Genomic DNA, 9,531 nt, shown 5'->3' with positions numbered 1-9,531 from the left:
TACTGACTCCTGAGTCATCCTAGAGGAGCCACTGCACTCAGAGCAGCAGACACCAAGACTAGAATCATAAGACTACAGAGACATCTGGACTCTGAGGAGCTCTGCAACAAGCAAGATAACTGGAAATACAGACTCCAGTCTTACACAGTGAGGGCAGGCAACATTAGAGTTAACCAGATGGCGAAAGGCAAGCGCAAGAACATAAGCAACAGAAACCAAAGTTTCTTGGCATCATCCGTTCCCAGTTCTCCCAATATAGCAAGCCCTGAACACCCCATCACACCTGAAAAGCAGGATTCAGAATTAAAATCACTTCTCATGATGATGATAGAGGATTATAAGAAGGAATTAAGTAACTCCCTTAAAGAAATACAGGAGAGTACAAGTAAACAGAAGCCCTTAAAGAGGAATCACAGAAATCCCTTAAGGAAATGCAAGAAAACACAAAGAAGGAATTAAACAAAAACATTCAGGATCTGAAAATGGAAATAGAAACAATAAAGAAAGCTCAAAGGGAGACAACCATGGAGATAGAAAACCTAAGAAAGAGATCAGGAGTCATAGACTCAAGCATCACCAACCGAATACAAGAGATAGAAGAGAGAATCTCAAATGCAGAAGATACCATAGAAAATATTGACACAGTTGTCAAAGAAAATGCAAAATGCAAAAAACTCCTAACTCAAAACATCCAGGAAATCCAGGACACAATGAGAAGACCAAACCTAAGGATAATAGGTATAGATGAGAATGAAGAGTCCCAACTTAAAGGGACAATAAATATCTTCAACAAAATTATTGAGGAGAACTTCCCTAACCTAAAGAACAAGATGCCCATAAACATACAAGAAGCCTACAGAACACCAAATAGAATAGACCAGAAAAGAAATACCCCCCGTCACATAATAACCAAAACATCAGATGCACAAAACAAAGAAAAAATACTAAAAGCAGTAAGGGAAAAAGGTCAAGTAACATACAAAGGCAGACCTATAAGAATTACAGCAGACTTCTCACCAGAGACTATAAAAACCAGAAGAGCCTGGATGGACATCATACAGACCCTAAGAGAACACAATTGCCAGCCCAGATTACTATACCCAGCAAAACTCTCAATCACTATAGATGGTGAAACCAAGATATTCCATGACAAAACCAAATTTGCACAATATCTTCCCACAAACCCAGCACTTTAAAGGATAATTGATGGAAAACGCCAACACAAGGAGGGAAACTACAACCTAGAAAAAGCAAGGAAGTAATCTTCCAACAACCCCAAAAGAAGATAACTATACAAACATAACTTTACCTCTAATAGCAAAAATAACAGGAAGCCACAATCATTTTTCTTTAATATCTCTTAACATCAATGGTCTCAATTCCCCAATAAAAAGACGCAGACTAGCAGACTGGATACACAAACAAGACCCAGAATTTTGCTGCATACAAGAAATGCACCTCAGTGACAAAGACAGACACTACCTCAGAATAAAAGGGTGGAAAACAATTTTCCAAGCCAATGGTCCCAAGAAACAAGCTGGAGTAGTCATTCTAATATCAAATAAAATCGACTTTCATCCAAAATTAATCAAAAAAGATAAAGAAGGACACTTCATACTCATCAAAGGAAAAATCTACCAAGGTGAACTCTCAATTCTGAACATCTATGCTCCAAATGCAAGGGCACCTACATACATAAAAGAAACTTTACTAAAGCTCAAAACACACATTACACCTCACACAATAATAGTGGGGGATTTCAACACCCCACTGTCAGCAATGGACAGATCATGGAAACAGAAACTAAAACGAGACATTTTGACATTAACAGAAGTTATGAACCAAATGGACTTAACAGACATCTATAGAACATTTCATCCTAAAACAAAAGAATATACCTTTTTCTCAGCACCTCATGGTACCTTCTCCAAAATAGACCATATAATTGGTCACAAAACAACCCTCTACAGATACAAAAAGATTGAAATAATCCCTTGCATCTTATCAGATCACCACGGAATAAGACTGGTCTTTAATAATGACAAAACCAATGGAAAACCCACATGCACATGGATACTGAACAACTCTCTACTCAATGATGACTTGGTCAAGGAAGAAATAAAGAAAGAAATTAAAAACTTTTTAGAACTCAATGAAAATGAGGACACATCATACCAAAACTTGTGGGACTCCATGAAGGCAGTGCTCAGAGGAAAACTCATAGCTCTAAGTGCCTACAAAAAGAAACTGGAAAGAGCACATACTAACAAGTTGACTGCACAACTAAAAGCTCTAGAACAAAAGGAAGCAAATACACCCAGGAGGAGTAGAAGGCAGGAAATAATCAAACTCAGGGCTGAAATTAACCAAATAGAAACAGAAAGAACAATACAAAATATCAATAAAACCAGGAGTTGGTTCTTTGAGAAAATCAATAAGATAGATAAACCGTTAGCCAGATTAACCAGAGGGCACAGAGACAGTATCCAAATTAATAAAATCAGAACGGAAAAGGGAGATGTAACAACAGAAACTGAAGAAATTCAAAAAATCATCAGATCCTACTACAAAGGCCTATACTCAACAAAACTGGAAAACCTGGAAGAAATAGACAATTTCCTAGACAGATACCAGGTCCCAAAGTTAAACCAGGAGCAGATAAACCATCTAAATAGTCCCATAACCCCTAGGAAAATAGCAGCAGTCATTAAAAGTCTCCTCACTAAAAAAAGCCCAGGACCAGATGGTTTTAGTGCTGAATTTTATCAGACCTTCAAGGAAGACCTAATACCAATTCTCTTCAAACTATACCACAAAATAGAAACAGAAGGAACACTACCCAATTCGTTCTATGAAGCTACAATAACACTCATACCCAAACCCCACAAAGACCTGACAAGGAAAGAGAACTTCAGACCAATCTCCCTTATGAACATCGATGCAAAAATACTCAATAAAATTCAAGCAAACCGAATCCAAGAACACACCAAAACAATCATCCATCATGATCAAGTAGGTTTTATCCCAGGAATGCAGGGATGGTTCAATATTCGGAAATCCATCAATGTAATCCACTATAAAAACAAACTCAAAGAAAAAAACCACACGATCATCTCACTATATGCTGAGAAAGCATTTGATAAAATTCAACATCCCTTCACGATAAAAGTCTTGGAAAGATCAGGAATTCAATACCCATACCTAAACATAGTAAAAGCAATTTACAGCAAACCAGTAGCCAACATCAAGCTAAATGGAGAGAAACTTGAAGCAATCCCACTAAGATCAAGGACTAGACAAGGCTGCCCACTCTCCCCCTACCTATTCAATATAGTACTGGAAGTCCTAGCCAGAGCAGTTAGACAACAAAAAGAAGTCAAAGGGATACAAATAGGAAAGGAAGAAGTCAAAATATCGCTATTTGCAGATGATATGATAGTATACTTAAGTGACCCCCAAACTTCCACCAGAGAACTCCTAAACCTGATAAACAACTTCAGCAAAGTGGCTGGTTATAAAATCAACTCAAACAAATCAGTAGCCTTCCTCTACATGAAAGATAAACAGACTGAAAAAGAAATTAGGGAAATGACACCCTTCACAATAGTTGCAAATAATATGAAATACCTTGGTGTGAATCTAACCAAGCGAGTGAAAGACCTGTACGACAAGAACTTCAAGTCCCTGAAGAAAGAAATCGAAGAAGATCTCAGAAGATGGAAAGATCTCCCATGCTCATGGATTGGCAGGATTAATATAATAAAAATGGCCATCTTGCCAAAAGCAATCTACAGATTCAATGCAATCCGCATTAAAATCCCAACTCAATTCTTCACAGAGTTAGAAAAGGAAATTCTCAAATTCATATGGAATAACAAAAAACCCAGGATAGCGAAAACTATTCTCAACAATAAAAGAACCTCTGGAGGAATCACCATTCCTGACCTCAAGCTGTACTACAGAGCAATAGTGATAAAAACTACCTGGTATTGGTACAGAGACAGGCAGGAAGATCAATGGAATAGAATTGAAGACCCAGAAATGAACCCACACTCCTATGGTCACTTGATATTTGACAAAGGAGCTAAAACTGTCCAGTGGAAAAAGGACAGCATTTTCAACAAATGGTGCTGGTTCAACTGGAGGACAACATGTAGAAGAATGAAAATTGATCCATTCTTATCTCCTTGTACAAAGCTCAAGTCTAAGTGGATAAAGGACCTCCACATAAAACCAGATACACTGAAACTAATAGAAGAGAAGGTGGGGAAGACCCTCGAATACTTGGGCACAGGGGAAAAGTTCCTGAACAGAACACCAATGGCATATGCTCTAAGATCAAGAATTGACAAATGGGACTTCATAAAATTGCAAAGTTTCTGTAAGGCAAAGGACACTGTCAATAGGACAAAACGACAACCAACAAATTGGGAAAAGATCTTTACCAATCCTACATCTGATAGAGGGCTAATATCCAATATATACAAAGAACTCAAGAAAGTAGACACCAGACAACCAAATTACCCTATTAAAAAATGGGGTATAGAGCTTAACAAAGAATTTTCAATGGAAGAAACTCGAATGGCCGAGAAGCACCTAAAGAAATGTTCAATGTCCTTAGTCATCAGGGAAATGCAAATCAAAACAACTCTGAGATTCCATCTCACACCAGTCAGAATGGCTAAGATTAAGAACTCAGGTGATAGTAGATGCTGGCGAGGGTGTGGAGAAAGAGGAACACTCCTCCATTGTTGGTGGGACTGCAAGATGGTGCAACCACTTTGGAAATCAGTGTGGAGGTTCCTCAGAAAATTGGACATAGTATTACCCGAGGATCCAACTATACCACTCCTAGGCATATACCCAGAAGATGCTCGAACATATAACAAGGACATATGCTCATCTATGTTCATAGCAGCCTTATTTATAATAGCCAAGAGCTGGAAAGAACCCAGATGTCCTTCAACTGAGGAATGGATTAAAAAAATGTGGTATATTTACATAATGGAGTATTACTTAGCTATTAAAAACAATGAATTCGAGAGGTTCCTAGGTAAATGGATGGAACTAGAAATTATCATCCTGAGTGAAGTAAGCCAATCACAAAAGAACACACATGGTATTCACTCACTGATTATTGGATATTAGCCCAGAACCTTGAAATGCCCAAGATGCAACTCACAGGCCACATGAAGCTCATAAAAAAGGAAGACCAAGTGGGGGTTATTCAGTTCTTCTTAGAAGGAGCAACAAAATACTCAAGGGAGCAAACATGGAGACAAAGTGAGGGACAGAAACTGAAGGAGGGGCCATTTGAAGACCTTTCCACCTGAGTATCCACCCCATATGCAGTCACCAAAGGTAGATGCTGAAGTGGAAGTCAGGAAGTACATGCCGATAAGGGCCTGATATGGATGTCTCCTCAGAGGCCTTCAAGAGTCTGACATATTCAGAGGCAGATGCTCACAACTAGCCATTGAACTGATCATGAGGTTCTCAATGGAGGAGTTAGAGTGAGGACTGAAGGAGCTGAAAGGGTTTGTGGCACCATGAGGAGAGCAACAATACCAACCAACCACAGCTCCCAGGGTCCTAACCACCAGCCTGGGAGCACTTATGGAGGGATCCAGGGCTTCAGCTGAATATGTAAGAGTAGAGGGCCCTGCTGGGCACAGGGGGAAGATGAGATCCTTGACCTCATGAAGGCTGGACGCCCCAGGGGGTGGGAATTTTGAGGGTGGGGAAGTGGGAGTGGGGGGGTAGGTGGGGGTTACATCCACAGAGAAGAAGGAGGAGGGGTAAGGGGATGGGGGGTTCCCGGGTGGGTGGGGGATGGGGTAAGGGGATAACATATGAAATGTAAATAAAATATCCAATAAAAAAAAAAAACAAAAAAAAACAAAAAAAACAAAAACAAAAAAAAAAACAAAAAAAAAAGAGAAAGGAGAAAAGTTTAGCTGCAGGTAAAACACTGGTTTATTTGTCCTCCGTATTCTTGGCATGATATTTTACCTCTTGAAACTCCTCTAAGAGGACTTGGTACAGGTATATCATTCCAGAGGAAATTTAATCTAGGTTTTCAGAACCATAGGCTAGGGAAATTAAATATTTTACATTATTTAGATGAACAACAAGAATTTAAAAACACTTCCATTATGCATGAAATAAATAGCCTTGTGAATCATAACAAAGATTAACCTTAGATATTCTACTAAACCTTAAAATGTAAATAAATGAAAGGGAAAAAAAATTCCTTAAGAGATAATGAAACTTGTCAGTTTAGTCTTTTGAAAAGTTATTTTTTTCATGCAGTGATTGATCATATTCTCCCTTTTCTCAACTCTTCCCATATGATTATCACCTTTCTACCAACCTTATTTCACAGTTTCTCCTACTTCTCCCTCTATTTACCTTTCTCTTTCAGTATCTCAAAAAAAAGGGAAAAAAGAAAGGGAAAGAAAGGAAGAATGACATGAAGGAAGGAAGGAAGGAGGAAGAAAGAAAGGAAGGAAGAAAGAAAGAAAGAAAGAAAGAAAGAAAGAAAGAAAGAAAGAAAGAAAGAAAGGAAAGAAGAAAGAAAGAAAGAAAGAAAGAAAGAAAGAAAGAAAGAAAGAAAACAGACAAAATATATTTTAAAAAAGCTCACAAACAACAAAGCAAAACATGAGGTCAGTCATGTGTTGCTTAACTTCTTACTTCTGAGCTTGATGTATTGTTTGTATATCCATTGACACACAATCAGAGAAAACTAATTTCACCTTTCTAAGCAGGTTTCCATTCCAACTAGCTTCTTGCTTAAGGCTGGGACTTGGTGTCTACTCCCTGTTCTCCCTGCAGTGATTCTGACAGTTTTAATTGAGGAATCAGTACCATCCATACACAGCAGGACTGATACAAATACGACCTCAAATTATTTCATTTTGCTTCTGAGCTTTTACTTTTCATCTTGATTCCATATGGCTTACAGTAGTATACAGTTCTTTGATTCTTTTGTCAGCACTTACTAAAGTTTGACTAAATGGTGTATTTATAACAAAAGAAAGTAGGCAGCATAATGTTAATAGAGTTGAAGACTTCTGTTATCATTGAGCACAGATAAAACTTCCTAAGTCTCTGTCAACAAGTTTGCACCAAACATTCTCTACTTCACTAGGAAAAGTAACCTTATTGTGTCCCTGAGGATGGAGCCATGAGTTTCACTTAAGCATAGAATGAGCCACTCGTATCATATATCATGACTTGCTCCTTGGAAGTGTTAGTGGATGATGACCTCATTGTTTTCACTTTTTTTCTTCTTTTCCCCTTTTATTAGTTAAAAATAATTATAGAAAACTCCTTTAATACATTCATATACACATGAACAAATTAGTTTTTCTATGGATTGTAACCCTTGCGAAATCTCTGCCTAGTCATGCTATTAAAAATGATAAGCTTTAAGGTTAGAGATAAATGCTATCTCAGTGTAATCATGTGAAACTGGTAGGGCAGGATCCTTGATGTCTGCCTCTGTCCTCTTCATGAAGGCATAAACATGAAGGCATAAACATGAACACACACACACTCACAAATCAGATAAATAAATAAATAAATAAATAAATAAATACATAGTTTTTATGAATAAATACCAGTTGGTAATCTTCTGGTCATGCACAATGGTGAGAAATACAGATGATTGATACAGAGACATTGGCAGAGTAAATAAACTGAGTTTACCTAATATTTTATGAGGTAGATAAAAAATTTTCTTTCTAACTGAGCGTGCTTTATGTGCACACCAATTTTTCTTTTTCATTTACCTACAAGAAGATCAGGAAAGCAGTTCCCCATCACAAATTATATAGTTGAATGTTCTGAATTAGAGGGAACTTCAAGGATTAGCAGATCCTGATTGCAGTGAATTAGCCTTACCCTAGAAAAACCATCTTAATATTTGAATCTACCTTGCAAGGTAAGTATGTACTCACTAATATTAACTTTTGTTTAATAGTAGAATTTTGAATTATGCAAATAAAACATGTCATTTATTTGCCTGTGTCCCAAATAGTAAACTTTTTTTTTTATTTGTAAGTATTTTTTTATATTTTACATGGCTTGTTTGTTTCATTCTTTTATCTGTCCTTAGGTTTGAAATTAAATATTAGAAGGCAAGTAAGTTTAATTATTTGCCCTTCCTCTATATTTTGTTGTTGGTTTCGGTCAATGACTCATATATAGCTTGAAGATAATGGAGGCCCACAAGTTTAATTTATGATATGAGTAATTTTCAAGATTTAAAGAACAGATTACACTTGATCGATGGCACTGTTGTGATAATGGGTATGAGGAAATGAGATCTATGTTCTATCATTAAAGGTATAATTTCACAAATACTGTAGATTCTAGTATATGCATCATGAGTGAGTGGGACTTTGGGTGTTTACTGACACAATCACAGTGTGGCTTTGACAACTCTTCTGAAGGCTGATGTTCTTTTTTGTAAAAAAATAAAAGTAAAAATAAGACTAAATCATCAGAAGAATTCCACAAAACCATTTTGTCACATTTTATAGCTTATTCAAAATTTTTGGACAGTTGAACACATCAAAAGTGACAACTAACAATTAATAACATTTCCCCTCACTATAGATTCAAAGAAAAATACTGAGTACAACTAGCATTTAAAACCCCAGGAAATGCCATTGTTTTTCTTAAGAAGATATCAATTGAGATTAACAAAGCACCATGGGTTAATACCTTGGTAAGCATCATGGTAGAAATGTATGAAAGGCACAGTCAGCTCACATAGCAGGGAAGAGTTAAATGGAGGCTGCAAAACCAATGTTTTCAACAAGGCTGTAGATTCCTATTCTGTATTATAAAATTAACATTTACTAATGCCTTCAGTGTCTACTGTTCACCTTTTGGGATTTCTAGAGTTACAAGAGTAAATATTAATTATTTTCAGCATATAATACAATAGCAAATCACTACAATTTTAAATGCTGTCTTATAACTTGCTGTTTTGCCTTTGCAAATTATAGACTCATATAACATTCTTAAGTGAGAATCCTTTATGAAATCATGAAGAATGTAGAGACTGATGGTGAGTGTGATTTGGAAATAGAGCACAGATATTTTATAGTCTATAAGCATTACAACTACAATGCTTGCTCTTATGGAAAGTAAATAATGGCCAATATTATTTTTGCTTAGATAGTAGATTTAAGACAGGGAATTTTGGGAGAAAGCTACAGAAATTACTGCATGCAGGTATTCATAACAAAAAGAGGGACATATGATCATATACAATAAAATAATATTATCAACTGTTAGGATTATTGGTAAAGAAAAGATGGGAGATTTGCTTTATACGTAAGGCAAGTGTTAAATTAGGTAGCTTACATTCCTTCCTTCTGATGAACTATAATTTTTTTTGACAGATAGAAATTTTCAAATGTAAATTTCAGTTATTCTTAAACTCCCTCTAACAAAATATTCATTTAGTTTGTTTTCTCTGCCTCTCTTTCTTTACACACACACACACACACAAAC

The 9,531-nt window shown here is 36.5% G+C and overlaps 1 non-coding gene across 1 annotated transcript; it reads right to left on the bottom strand.

The window, feature by feature from the left end:
* Window positions 1-7,799: 7,799 nt before the first annotated feature.
* Window positions 7,800-7,956, bottom strand: LOC114638390. Its single transcript, XR_003713878.1, has one exon. It is a non-coding gene; the product is annotated as a U1 spliceosomal RNA (small nuclear RNA).
* Window positions 7,957-9,531: the final 1,575 nt, after the last annotated feature.

The sequence above is a fragment of the Grammomys surdaster genome, unplaced genomic scaffold (assembly GCF_004785775.1).
Source record: "Grammomys surdaster isolate TR1022 unplaced genomic scaffold, NIH_TR_1.0 125581, whole genome shotgun sequence".
Lineage (NCBI taxonomy): Eukaryota > Metazoa > Chordata > Mammalia > Rodentia > Muridae > Grammomys > Grammomys surdaster.
Note: the sequence above shows the minus strand (reverse complement) of the source record. Positions and strands in the feature narration are given on the sequence as shown.